General features: G+C 46.8%; 1 protein-coding gene and 1 long non-coding RNA gene across 2 annotated transcripts in view; one reads left to right on the plus strand and one right to left on the minus strand.

Moving 5' to 3' along the window:
* The window catches only part of COX7A2 (cytochrome c oxidase subunit 7A2), a 52,960-nt gene that overhangs the window by 20,567 nt on the left and 18,648 nt on the right, over positions 1–13,745 (minus strand). The gene's annotated exons all lie outside the window — the stretch shown is intronic.
* Positions 1,515–11,137, plus strand: LOC147707500 (uncharacterized). Its single transcript, XR_015296459.1, has 3 exons — positions 1,515–3,324; positions 6,864–8,984; positions 9,173–11,137. It is a non-coding gene; the product is annotated as an uncharacterized LOC147707500 (long non-coding RNA).

Here is a 13,745-nt window from a genome sequence, read left to right on the forward strand (position 1 = left end):
TCTTGTATTTTGGTTGCTCACTATTGTCACTTTTGATTCATGTAACTTCCGGCCGCACAGCGAGGATGCATTCATTTTCTGTGTCTCTGTCTCCGTGCACTCTGTGGGCCGGTTTTTTTTTCTCCTCTTTCCTAGTCCACTCTCTGTGGACTGGGACAGGGGAGAAAAGAAACGGCCCACAGAGGGCACTGAGGCACCGGCCCTTCGGCCCTTTCCCGAATGCCCGCCTTGCCAATCCGCCCCTGCCCACATCACTGAAGCTCCGCCAGCAGACCCCAGCAAAATGCTTTATTTCCCTTAATTAATTACTGCTGTTGACATCGGAACACAATCTTTTCACACCCCCCCCCCCCCCCCATGCAGCAGAGACTATTCTGAGCCGTCGAGGACTCCTTGAACCACAGATAAACTGCTTGAATCGAGCCCTGATCCGGCTGGAGGGGGAGCTGCTCCTGACTACGCAGCACAGCCTCGAGACTGGCCCGGACATCCACGGCTTAAAGTACGACCTTCGGGCCACGAAGGAGGAGACGACGAAGGGGCTCCCGCCCAAAACAGTAGTGTGACGCTGGGTGAGCCCACCCCCCGGTCTGCGTACACGATTTGGTTTAGGGGGGGCGGGAGGGAAGGGAACCCAGGGGCGTGTGTGGTCTGCAATCCTCACTACAGCCAGCCAGCACCCAACCACTGCGCATATTTGTGTAAAAGGGAGCTACAGGAAGCACTGAGAGCCCCTTACAGTTTCAGATGGGGTGAGTGGAACAGCCGCCATTTTGGAAGCTGCTAGGGAAGATGGAGGATTAGCTGACGCTGCAGCATTTCCCACGCCTTTTTCTTTGGCCCTTGAGAACTATCTGGCAGAGCTTACTCTCACAGTCTTGCCGAGAAAACATATGTGAGGCAGCGCCCGCTCCTGGGATTGCACACTTTGGTTACTCTCGCTCCCCTATCACACAGACACTATCTAGGAACACTGTCTTTTCACTTGTGGCTCCTGGGTACTTTTCTTGTGCGGGCACATCCTCGTCACTTGTGGGGAGTCTCTTGGACAGTCTGTTCCATCAATTGTGCAGCTAATCTGTTGAACGTGTGGGAACCTACAAACCTGCGGAGAATGGGAAGGATCTCGGTAACACTGGGACTTATGTTGGCATAAAGAAGTATAGCTCAGCAGTGGGGAGCCACTAACCCCCCTACGCTCACGGAATGGAAGAAGAGCATGGACTGGTGCATGTTCCGGGAAAAGTCTGTATATGTTGCAAGGGGATGCCCAAAGAAATGGTCGTTAATTTGGGGGGCCTGGAACACGTACCGTGGGGAGATTTGAAGTCCACTACGTAGCGCTAGCCTAGATGACTTGTCCACACCATAACATGTACCAACTAAAGCTCTAAGGTTTTATTCCGATTGATACTCTGTATCTTCAAAATGTCATTGTATGAACTCCTTCCTGTAAATTATTCATATGTCTTGCTTCAGTGCTGATTTTTGTTAGTTATATATCAATAAAAGGATTTTTTTTTTTTTTTTTTTAAATTGTGCGGCGAATACCTGCGGTGACTTCTCATTCCGCACATGCAGAATGGTATGGGCCTTAAGGACCCTAAACAAAGATAGCTGCTAATCGGAAAACCGGCTGAGAAAGCACAAGATTCTGACTCCAACATGGCAGGTGGTGGCCAGGACACGACTCCTACAGTCGACCTGGCTACAACCCAGTCTTCTCTTTTGGCTGAATTGAGAGATGGATTAAGAGCACTAGATGGCAGGTTTGACACTCTTGAAAAAACGCCTGGATACCTTGGGGGACAAAATAGCTGTTCATGATAGACAGCTGGACACGGTGGAGGGGAGAGGCTCCGATCTCGAAGACGGAACTGCCCAATCGACCAAACATCTTGAGCGGATGGAAAAAATCCTTAAAGACGTTGCAATTAAAAAAAGAATTAAAAGGGCACAGCAGGCACAACAATCTACGCATTCTTGGGATTCCCGAAACTTCTAACACAGGCCGAATTGACCTTTTGTTAAAACCTTGCTTACTGACCTCTTCGGGAAAGACTCTTTCACCCAGGGCTTTGTTGTAGAGCATGCACACCGCTTCTTAGTCTCTCGTCCCAACCCTGGCTGTCCTCCGAGATCCATTATTGCACAATTAATGAACTTCTGAGACAGGGGCACTGCACGCTGCCTCTCCAGGGAGCATAGCGAGACCATCTGGCAGGGATCAACTACTGCACTATATCCAGACTTTACAGTGATGTGCAAGAAGCACGGCGAAAATACAACGGTGTAAAGACCACTCTCCGGAACTTGGGCCGTAGGCATCCGGCTGCCTGCAGGTCGATATAGATGGCTGATCCCGCATTTGACACCCCCACAGTGGTGCATGAATTCGGCGGATCCTAAAGAACAGCAGCAGTCAGCAAAAAGACACTAGGTCTGGTTCTCCCCCCCACCCACCCCCACATAGCGGCTCAGCAGCCAGTGTTGAACTTTTTTCACGGAATAACTAACATTTTCAGTGCCACAGTTTTTTCAGATTAGAAGCTCTTTTTTTCTTATAAATGCTAAGGCAGAATAAGTATCGCATGTAAACGCTCTACATTCCATGGCGCCGTCGGGCGTGACCTCTCTCCAGTGTGTATATCACGATCTCTGTATTTTTGATAATGCATCATACTGTACATTTGCGTTTACAACTTGGATGTTTACTGGATGCATTTGGTAATCGTTTGAAGCGGTCGGGTCCTTACGTCTGCAGGGGTGAGGCTGGGTTGGGGAGGGAAGGGGAATATTCGTAGTTTTGTTTATCAAACCTTGTTTATCTGTATGTTCACTGCTATGTTGAGATGTATCACACCACTAAACCCATACTGCCATTTCAGAAACAACTATTTGAATGACAACGTAACTTAGGCTACCCAACCACTCCAACCTGTCTCTGGTTACCTGGAATGTTAGTTGCCTAAACAACGCCAGAAAAGGGAAACACATACTCCATTACCTACAAAGGCATCAAATAGATGGGGAGATGGGGTTCCTGTAAAAATGCCACAAGTCCAGCTACACCCATTTTGCAGCTAGCTGGAGACTGCGTCGCCATTTTTCAAACTACATCTTATACGCTAGGGGCACAGCGATACTGATCCATAAGAGGCTCCCTTTTCATTTGTACGGAGCTCACTGCGATGGAGAAAGCCGCCACACCATTGTAATAGGAAAGTTGATGGGCCATAACCTCACATTGGTATGCCTGTACGCACCTAACAGACAATCGTGAATATTTCCACGAGTTAAACTCTTTAGTTCTTCATTTGGGCAGTGTTAGAACCGGCTGTCTCTAGTTGGCAGAGGTATACACTTCTGACAAATAGGGACACCTTTTCTAGTCAGGGCAAGGGGATCACACCCTTTGATAACCCCTGCTCACCCCCTTGGTAGCTTGGCAGAGCAGATAGGCTTATCTCGGAGGCTATGCGTTAAGCATTTATGACCACATACAGTAATAGAGTGAATACACTACAAATGGTCACAACACAGTAGTATTATAAAAATACGTATTTTTATATAAGGCTTAGCACAAGACCAAATAACGACAACAATATACACAATCTTAATAAATACTCTTGGAAGGGAAAAATAATAGTTCAAAGGTAGTTTCTTCTTTAGCACAAAGTCTTTCGTAACAAAGCAACTCTTCTTCCTGGAAACAAAGTTCTTAGCAACAAGGTAACCCACACGGGAGCTACATGACGTCGAGGCAAAGTTAATCCACAGGTTCGGAGCGCTACGTCGAGCCCGGAGTCACACGGACCCCCAACAGCACAGTACCTTGGAAAATGAAGCACACGATGATCAGCGGCGTCGAGCAATCCGGCGTCGCGTCTTCGGTGTCGATCAGGCCTCAGTAGTCGTCGCCGATGATTCTGTTGCAAGAGTGAGCAGTGCTCACGGCGTCGAGAGGACACGAGGGCGATGCGATCAGCAGCGGTGCAGACATGAGGTCCCTTGGAGCTGGAGCCGAACTCACTACTCACTGGCGGTGCTGCTGGCGTCGATCGGGCCCGGCGGCGAGGAAGCGGGACACTGGAGCAGTTACTCACGGTGTCGAGCTGGATTCGGCGACGTCCGTCGGCGTCGAGATTGCTGGCTCTTTCAGAGGTGCTGGATTCACAGGTTCCAGCAAATAGCACTTTAAGCAGATGAAGTCCTTTAGCCCTGTGACTTCAGCAGGAGACTGGCACTCCTACAGTCCTTGGAGATTTTCTTAGCAAGCGTGAGAGTACACACACAGTTCCTCTCTCCTGGTTCCTTGGCAAAAATAAAGAAGCACTGCAGGATTCCCCCCAGCGAACAGCACACTGGCAGAAGGGGTAGGCAAGTCCTTAGATCAGCAGGCCTCTTGTCCTTCGTTACAGGGTTCCTTGTCAGAAGTGATCTGATTTCATGGTTCAGGGGTCCTTCTCTTATACCCCTTTTCGGCTTTGATCTCTTTGTCCATGCCGGGGAATTTCCCAACATCCTGGGTCTGTTGTGGGTTGAGCCAGGCAGTAGCACCTGGCCTATTCACTGAGCAGGGCTGGGTCCTCAGACGCCCAGCAGGAGGTGGAGCCAGCATTGTCACGGGCAGGAGCAGAGCTATCGGCCTCCTGGCAGGAGGTGGAGCCAGCATTGTATCGGGCAGGGCAGGCTATCAGCAACTACTCTCCCTCTACTCAACGCAAATGTCCCACTCACACCACACTGACTCACTCAGACCTCTGGAGCCACCCAGCTCCTGTCACACACACGCCAGACCAGCAGAAACCAGAAATGGTTAGACAAGAAAATAGACACTTTCTAAAAGTGCTATTTTCAAACCCAGAGTCCAAAAACCATCCACACCAACGGATGCGTAATTAAACCCCGAGTTCAGGGATACCAAACTCGACATTGCACCATGCTCCCCGAGCCAGCTAGGATCATAGCATTAATAATGCCGGCGGCCCATTCTAACTAATGGAGAGCAGGCTACCTCGCAATAGTGAAGAACGAAGATGGCTGTAATTCACTATTAGGACATGCCAACTTGGTCAGGCGTGTCCTACCTTATACTTCCAATGCACCCTACCCGTGGGCCTACCGTAGGGGTGACTAACATGAAGCCAAGGGAAGGTTTGAGGGGCTGGCAAGTAGGTATACTCGCGCAGCCCGCGTAACAGTACCAGACTGCACGTGGGTCTCGCAATGACCGACCCGTAGACATTCTTTTACGAGGCCGCTCTTGTGGGTGGCACAACACGTGCTGCAAGCCCACAAGCGGCATTTGTATTTATTTATTTATTTATTTATTTTTAGAGTTTTCTATAGCGCGAACTTGAACCGATTAGGTTATCAGAGCGCTTTACATAGCACAAGTTTCGTTACATGTTAACACAGCAGTTTACATAGAATCAGTTACGTTGCACATTTCAGTAACTTGAACCGAATAGGTTATCAAAGCGCTTTAAATAAGACAGCATTCGATGTCCAGTGCCCTCCTCCGCCGTGTAGCGGGGGACCACTTCAAGCCCTCCGAAGTCGTCGAGCTGTCGGGACTAGGCTCCTGGAATGTCCAGTGCCCTCCTCCACTGTGTAACGGGGGACCTCTTCCAGCCCTTCGAAATCGACCTGTCGGGACTAGGCTCCTGGAATTTCAGCTGTCCCTTTACAACTACTTTGTTTGAAGTCATGGCGGAGGTCACAATCCCAGCAGCAACCAAGTAAGCTCTCTGTCTCCAAGTTTCTCTCCGCGCTTGATGATAGTCTAGTATTATGGATTTAGGTGGCTCGCACTGGTCATGTCACGTGACAAACTTCAGGAAACCTCGTTGTTTTGAAAGATTTTCTCAAGGCCATAAATTCCCCCAGCACAATTTTTCCATCTTAATTCTAATGCGTGGAAATAGCAGGATTGGTTAACCCTGTAAGTCCTGTGGAGGGAGGATGTGTGCTTTAATCCCCTCTATCTCCCAGGCAGATAGGGAATACAGAGATGTTTTTTCAGTGCGGTGACCCAACTTGGGCGCCATTTGGGGGTCAGGCAGAATGATGTTCGTCTGGGTCCGTGTTGGTTCGGCTGCTTTTCCCATTTCTGACCTCGTTCTGCTCCTGGTGCTGGGTCCAGGGCGATGCGGGGGGCTCCGCCGTCCTTAGTGGGGATCTCGTAGGGCCCTCAGCAGGAGATTTCGCGCTAAATGGCAAAAGTCCGTCCTGTCCCGGGCGCCGCCATCTTAGGGTCAGGCAGCTGGGGGGAAACAGATGTCGCTGGGTGGCCCCCGCCCGCCGGCATGCGATACCTCCTCACCGCTATCGTGAACGGGAGCAGCAATCTTTCTTCTGGTCCCAGCGGCTGGGTTCCAGCTTCCCCAGTGCTGCCGCCCGCCTCGAAGGGTCCCCTTACTGCCTGACGCCAGCCTCGACAGTCGCGGGCGCCATCTTGTCGCCTGCAGATCTCACGAGCAGGGAGAGAGGTAAGAACCCCAATTTTCGGCCCTTCTAGGCCCTTCTAGGCTCCCTCGACCCTCTTAAAAGGGGCACCGGACCTTCATGCGCAGACTGTGGCGCTGGGTTCCAGGATTGCTGGCCAGGATCGATGTTTATGGAGGGCGACCGCGGAAACCTCGTGCTGGTGCACTAGACTAGGGACTGATAGTAAACCAAATAAGCCAAACATGGATACAATCGACATCAATTTAACATAGGGAGCACTTGCGCTGTGGCACTGATCAGCAGTGGCACAGCGCCCAAAGCATATACCAGCAAAACATCGTAAAACAGTGGAGGCAAACAGAAAAAATGGAGGAGAGACTCAAGCCAATGATGTCAGGTCTAACAGGCAGCGACTTCATATTTATGGGCAGGGATTTTAATCTATTGCCTAACCCCACATTAGATAGATCCTTGGCCTACTCAGATACTAAACCACGCTCACAACGTGCTCTAGTAGAAATGTGTGACTCATTGAATTGGACATCTGGAGACGACGCAACCCGACAGCCAACACTTACATACACTAATCAGCCTAACACGTTACATGGGCCAGGCTGGACTGCTGGCTTTGCTCCCCATGTTTGAACACATGGTACAAGACCACCACAACGCTTCCTATGACATACTCAGACCACTCTCCAGTAGTGTTAAAGGTTAGCGTCTCCGGACCAGAAGGATAAGAACGACAATGGCGAATCCCAGTTAGGGCCCTGATCGACAACATGTTCCATGCGGAGATTCATGGGGCAATAGAATAATATTTTGAATTAAACACAGGTTCGGTAGATACCTGGGCAGTGCTCTGGGAGACCTCAGGGGAGTTTACATCGCCAAACACGCCGGAGTGTTCAAAGATCTCAGGGCGACATAGGCCCGCCTCAAACAAAACTTGGAAACCCTAGACCGGGAGCAACTTCACTGCCCAACACCGAACAGTGTTGAGTAACGTCTATCGTTGATCACAGAGTTCAGAGAGGCAACAGAGAGGGAAACCCCTTTTCTTAGTAAATATACAACTGCTCGCAGATATGGCGAGGGTGAGTGGCCAGGACGCACCTTGGAGCGTCTGTTGAGACCCCCCCCCCTTACAGTAAATCTTATATCACTGAACTCAGATCCAAGTCAGGACAACTCCTCACCAACACTGCTGAAATTTGCGATTAATTTTTTGGCATACTATGACACACTCTACTGTCAGACTACCTGGCCGAAATAGCCTTGGTATACCTAGAAAAATGTATGCAAGATTTTTTGGCAGAGCCCTTCTCATTGGATGAGATCATCAGCGCGATTGATGCGCTCAACAGCTTCACTGCACCAGGCCTCGATGGCTTCACTGGTGACTTTTACAAATCTTATAAGGAACTAATGGCTGCCCGAATGCTTGAGGTCTACAATGAGGCACTTGAATGTAATGAGTGGCCGCCATCCCTCTGAGAAGCAGTGATTGTATTACTCCCTAAACCTGGGAAGGATCCCTTGCTCTGTGGATCATACAGACCATTTTCACTGTTAAATTTAGACTAAAAAAATCCTGCGCAGATGATTGCACTGCGGCTCTCTATTACTCGACAGAATAATCTCCCCTGCTCAGTCGGGGTTCGTACCGAAAGGGTCCACCCCCCTAAATTCAAGAACTCTGTTTGCGGTGTTGCACAGAATTAATCCGGATACTCCAGCGACACCGAGAAGGCCTTCGACTCCCCGGAGTTGCCCTTTTTTTTTTTTATCTGTTATGCGCAGGATGGGAATGCCCATGGGATTCATTGCTGTTATTGCACTCCTATATCGCAGCCAGGCATGGCACGCCTAAATGGCACTTTGTCTCGCTCATTCGCTCTTTCATGGGGAACCAGGCAGGGCTGCCCTCTATTGCCGCTTTTATTTATACTTGCAATGGATCCCCTCGTCCAGCATTTTCAGGAGCGGCACCAGCAGAGAGGGCTCCAGTTACGCACACGCCCCCTTTTAGTTTCTTTAAACGTGGACGGCGTTATATTGTACGTCCGGGAACCGGAGGTAAACCTTGAACCCCTGATAAGGGAAATTATCCGGTTTGGTCGATTTTCGGGATTGGGGGTCAACTGGCACAAATCAGTGACATTCTCCCTTACTACAAGCACTAAAAAAGTGGTGGGAGGACTCGACAAAGTACCTAGGAATATACATCCACTTAGACACTACCCAAATAAGTGGACTAAACTATGGCCAGGCCGTACACAAGCTCGAGAAGCAGGTGGAAAAATGGCTGCGACTCCCTCTCTCAATTGCTGGCCACGTTGCCCTGATAAAAATGATTATTCTCCCCAAATTCCTGTACCTGTTTAATATATCCCCATAACGCTCCCAAACAGCTTCTTTTCGACATTGCGCACTCATCTCATTAGAATCATTAGACTCACCTGGGGAAGGAAAGAGGCCCATGGTCCGTTGGGAAGTCATGACACTACCTTACAGGGGAGGTGGATTTGGTGCTCCTAATTTTCAGTTATATTATTTAGTCGCACAATGCAGCTATGCGCACTCCTGGTTCCACCCAGAATCTCGAACCTACCAGAGGCAGACTTAATCCTTCCTGGTTCCCTCCCCAAGGTCCCTGCGACATACAAACTGTATCGACCACCAGTTGGGCTTGAAAAAAACTGATTAAAATTATGAGGGCTCCCATATTATACTCTCCTGGCCTCCCAATTAATAATGGCTATTGGATCCCAATCACCGGTGAAAAAAATAGTGCAAAGAACGCTATCCAAATAAGACCTAGATAAACTTGGGGACATGTTTACGGGAGGGAAGGTTTTCTCTATTTCAGAGGAGGAGAAATGTTATGAGGCAAAATTTATGGATAGATTCATTCTCAACAGGGTACGTTCGGCATTGAGGCCGCTACTACCGGGTTTCCCACTGGAACCCGAACCATGAATATTGAACGTGCTTTATGCAGTCAAAATAAATCTCCCTCAACAGCCGTCATAAACTGATCCACTTCAAATTTCAACGGTGACTCTAGATTACCCCAGGGAAAATTTATAAGATTGACCCGAACAGACCCCACCTTTGCTTGAAATGCAGGGCTCCTCATGCAGACTTTTCGCATCTCACTTGGAATGGTGGTAAAATTGAGGCATACTGGGCAGAAATCTTTTGCACGTTTACAGAAATGATAGAGAAGGAAATTACCCAGACTCCAGAGGTCGCATTGATGTGCTATGTGGTTAATTTCCCAAAAGGGATTCGGAAATGTATTGCCATGGGGTTACTGTTGGCCAAGAGATAAAAAGCAATTAAAATGGGGGAAAAACTGCACCATCATTAAACAGCTGGTTAAACAGCTTGGCATATTGCAACACGAAAAGCGATCTGTATATCAGCACCTTGCCTAGATCGTCCCGTTCAAAAATCATTTGGGAACCCCTAAAAGATTATGTTGCAGCGTCACACTTATTAGCCACTTCACCTCAGGAACATGGGATTGTCCCAACGGGAGTGGGCTAATTGGGATGTACACCTACCGCCGGTAGATCCAACAATGAGGGTAAAACCTGGAGACAAATGAATGCTCTGCATGAATCAATGTAATCTGAGGGGTGTGTTCAGTTGGGCGGGTTGGTAGGTAGGGGTAGAACTATCTTATTAATCCAATTTGCAACTATTGTCAAGTTTGTCTGATACTGGTGATCTACTTTCTGTTTAACCGCATTCCAGATAGTGCTATGTATTAACATATTCAGTGATTTACCTGTGAAACTGACAAAAATGTTTTTAAAGGTTTCTGTTCAGCGAGCAGTCTGATTCCGAAGAGCTATCAGGCTTTTAAAGGGAATAATTAACATGCCATTGCTATTAGTGATTTGGAGCAATTCCTAAAAATATCCCAAGCTCTACACGCCAACTTTTACAAGTGAAATGTTTGCCACTTCTAAGTCTTTCCTTACGGTACTAGAAGCTTCGAAGGAACTGGTGCAACAGAAATCCAACATGTCTGCTTTCAAAAAGAATGCTGTTACCCTTTTAAATCGAAGTCAGCCAAGATCACTTCAAGGGCACTTCCATGTCTTCTGGCTGTCCTCTCAAAGAATACCCTAGCCATTACATGGCAAGAGTCTAGATAGGATCGGTTCCTGAAAAAGATTTGGCAACAGAAGGGCTAATCTTTAGTAAATGTGAGGGGAATTAAAGTCAACCACCAATACTATCATTCACCTCCTAGTTCTGTACGAGTTTCCTTTGATGTTACAAGATGGCACTTGGTGAGTCACTAAGAGGTAAGGTTGGTTTGGCCCTCCAGCGCAAGGAGGGTAACTGAGCTAGCACAGGAATATAACTGTCCACATAAATAGGCACCTAGAATGTGCCTGCACATTTAGTCTTTTTCAGGCTAAGTTATGTAGAAGAATCTAATCTGATAACCATGTCACCATACTAGAGATCCAAATTAAGAATTAATATGGGACATGCAGCAGGGCAACCAGGTGTCAGTGTAGCTTTCAAAGTGGCATGAAAGTCATTTTGGAAGGTGGTGGGAAATATCCTCACACAAAAGTCCATGTCGGGTTGAGATGCAAGAAGCACGGTGGTCTGTACATTTACAGCTGGCTTAAAATGTGCTAATTAAGCTCTCTCTACTGTTAAGATGTGACCACAATACAAAGTCAAGCAAGTCTCACTGTACTAAAAGGTCAACTTAAAAAAAGAAACAATTATAGTAGCTTATCTGTGCCCCAATTAGTAGATGCATGAAAAATACAAAGATAAACAAGCATTTGCAATGCAATAGGTCTCGCATTTACACGAGTTTAAGCTATTCATATTGTAAATGACAATGCCTTGTATTTAAGTTTTAAAAAGCCAAAACATCCAGCAACCTAATGAATGGACCTATTGACGATAAGCGATAGCCTTTTTATTCTTCTTCAAGTATGTATGCCTCGAGATTTACTTGTATTTTATTGTGACGCTTGTTTCCACAGCCACGTTTTTAGAATCACGTCACAGTACTTGTGGCCGTGGTCGATGGAGAGGTGCTTTAAGTATCTTGCGCATGTCAGAAGATACGCTGATTATATAACCACTGCTATTCTCTCGGCCCAGTCCTGAGTAAAATGTACCTGCATAAAAGCAGTCCTACTGGCGAGGTTTGAAAGCTGAGATGCTTTGTTAGTTAGGTCCGACTTGGTGGTTTCCTTCAGCCCCCAGTCCTGAGGAGGCCCAGACGAAATGGACTGAAACGCGTCAACCTGACATAGAAAGAAGCCCGTACTACTTTGATCAATACATAAAGAAAAATCACGACCCCAGTGAATAGTATAAACAGGGTGAAATGTACGAGTACCCTGAGAGGTGTTGATATGAGGGCTATCTTTGTTGATATGAGTTGAGATTTATAGTTGTTTGTGTACAAAATTGTCGTTCGGAGCCGTACTAATATTAGGGCAGTAAGGAATTTGTTTCTTAAAGTATAAATGTATTGATTGTATTTACATATTTGTGGTTTGTATTTTCATGTATTGTATGTAAAAAAAACTGATTTGCTTTTGACAAAATATACTTACATATATATATAAAAAATATGGATGTATAGAAATATACATCGGACTTGAAGCCCAGTGTGAGTGCATCTATAAATAAGATAATTGGTCTTTAAGTGAATATTTTCTCGGTGATGGATTAATCCGTCAGATTTATAAACTGTTTGTTGTATCTATTACGCCGCATCATTTTTTTCCCTTGTGGTTTCCTTTTGCCCAGGTGCAGGCGGAGTATTAGGGCAAACCCCCTTTTTTGGTACCAAAAAAACAACAAGCATTTACAATGCAATGGTTTCGCCTTTGGAAAAGTTAGAGCTATTGGCATTGTAAATGGCAAAATTTGTATGTATGTGTTGGTTTTGAAAACAGATAAATAAATGGCATTGTCATTTACATTGCCATTAGCTTAATCTCTGCAGTCACTCTGCACTCCCTAGTCACTCTGCACTCCCTAGCACTCCCTAGTCACTCTGCACTCCCTAGCATTCTGCAGTCACTCTGTACTCCCTAGTCACTCTGCATTCCCTAGCACTCTGCAGTCACTCTGCACTCCATAGCATTCTGCAGTCTCTGCCTCTCCTTCCGCCCGAGTCCCGGTGCCCAAGCAGGTTTGTGCACTCTTATGCAAGTCAATCAAAGGCAGGGTTCCCACGTGACGTCACCGATCATAGCAACTGCAAACACTGAGTTTGGAGGCACAAATTTACACAACGTTGCAATCTCACGAGTGGCTCTGTGCTTCAGCGGGCCTCCCATGTTACAATAAGACACATTCTGGGAGTTGTAGTCCTCGTTTAACATCAAATGATCTACAGTGATTAAAACACTCCAAAACAATAATTTCTTTTTTTTTTTTTTTTTTTTTTTTTTTTTGATTTGAATATAATTTATTGTTTCACTGGTAGCCAATGTGCTCAACATAAAGCAGAAGAGACGTGGTACAAAGCAACAGAGACGCGATCTTGACCAAGCTCAATCCAAGTGGCATAATTCTTTTTTTTTTTATTTCACAGAGTTTTTTATTGAGAGAGTTTGGTATTGATATGAGCAGAACAAATAATAGCAGATAAAGACCATGGTACACGTACATAATAAACCGAGAGGCGGTGAAGTAACATAATATGGAGTAAACATAACATGCGGGGGGAAAAATATACCAGGTAAATAAAGAAAATGACAATCAAGCATCAAGTCCGTACAACACGAAGGCATATGTCAGCGGGCAGATCGGTCATATAGCACAGCAGGGTGAATCACAGCCATCAAATGACATATTGAGAAATTGCTTGCCACAACAATGTTTTAGGTGCCTCACGGAGGTTTGAAGAGATCAAAGTGAGCGTCAAGTGAGACCCATATTTTCCTGTGTTGTGGGCGCCAGGGGTGAGAGGCAAGTGCAATGGTATCGGCACCCCTGAGATTAGAAACCCAGTTGAGCCAATGGGGGAAGGAGGCTTTGGCTGTATTTTTCCAGTTGGACGTTATGACTTTAACCGCCGCCGTCAGTAAAAGATCAAGTAGGGCTTTGTCATTTTCATTTAAAGTGACAGCTTTGGAAGAACCCATAACTAGAGTAGCAAATTCTCTCGGGAGAGAAACGTGCAGGGCTTTGTTAACAAAGTCAAATATCCTGTCCCAGTATGTGGCAACCCGGGGGCATTTAAATATTAGATGTTCAAGGTCTCCTCCCGCTTCCAAACAGTT

This window comes from Lissotriton vulgaris, chromosome 6 (assembly GCF_964263255.1).
Source record: "Lissotriton vulgaris chromosome 6, aLisVul1.2, whole genome shotgun sequence".
Classification (NCBI taxonomy): domain Eukaryota; kingdom Metazoa; phylum Chordata; class Amphibia; order Caudata; family Salamandridae; genus Lissotriton; species Lissotriton vulgaris.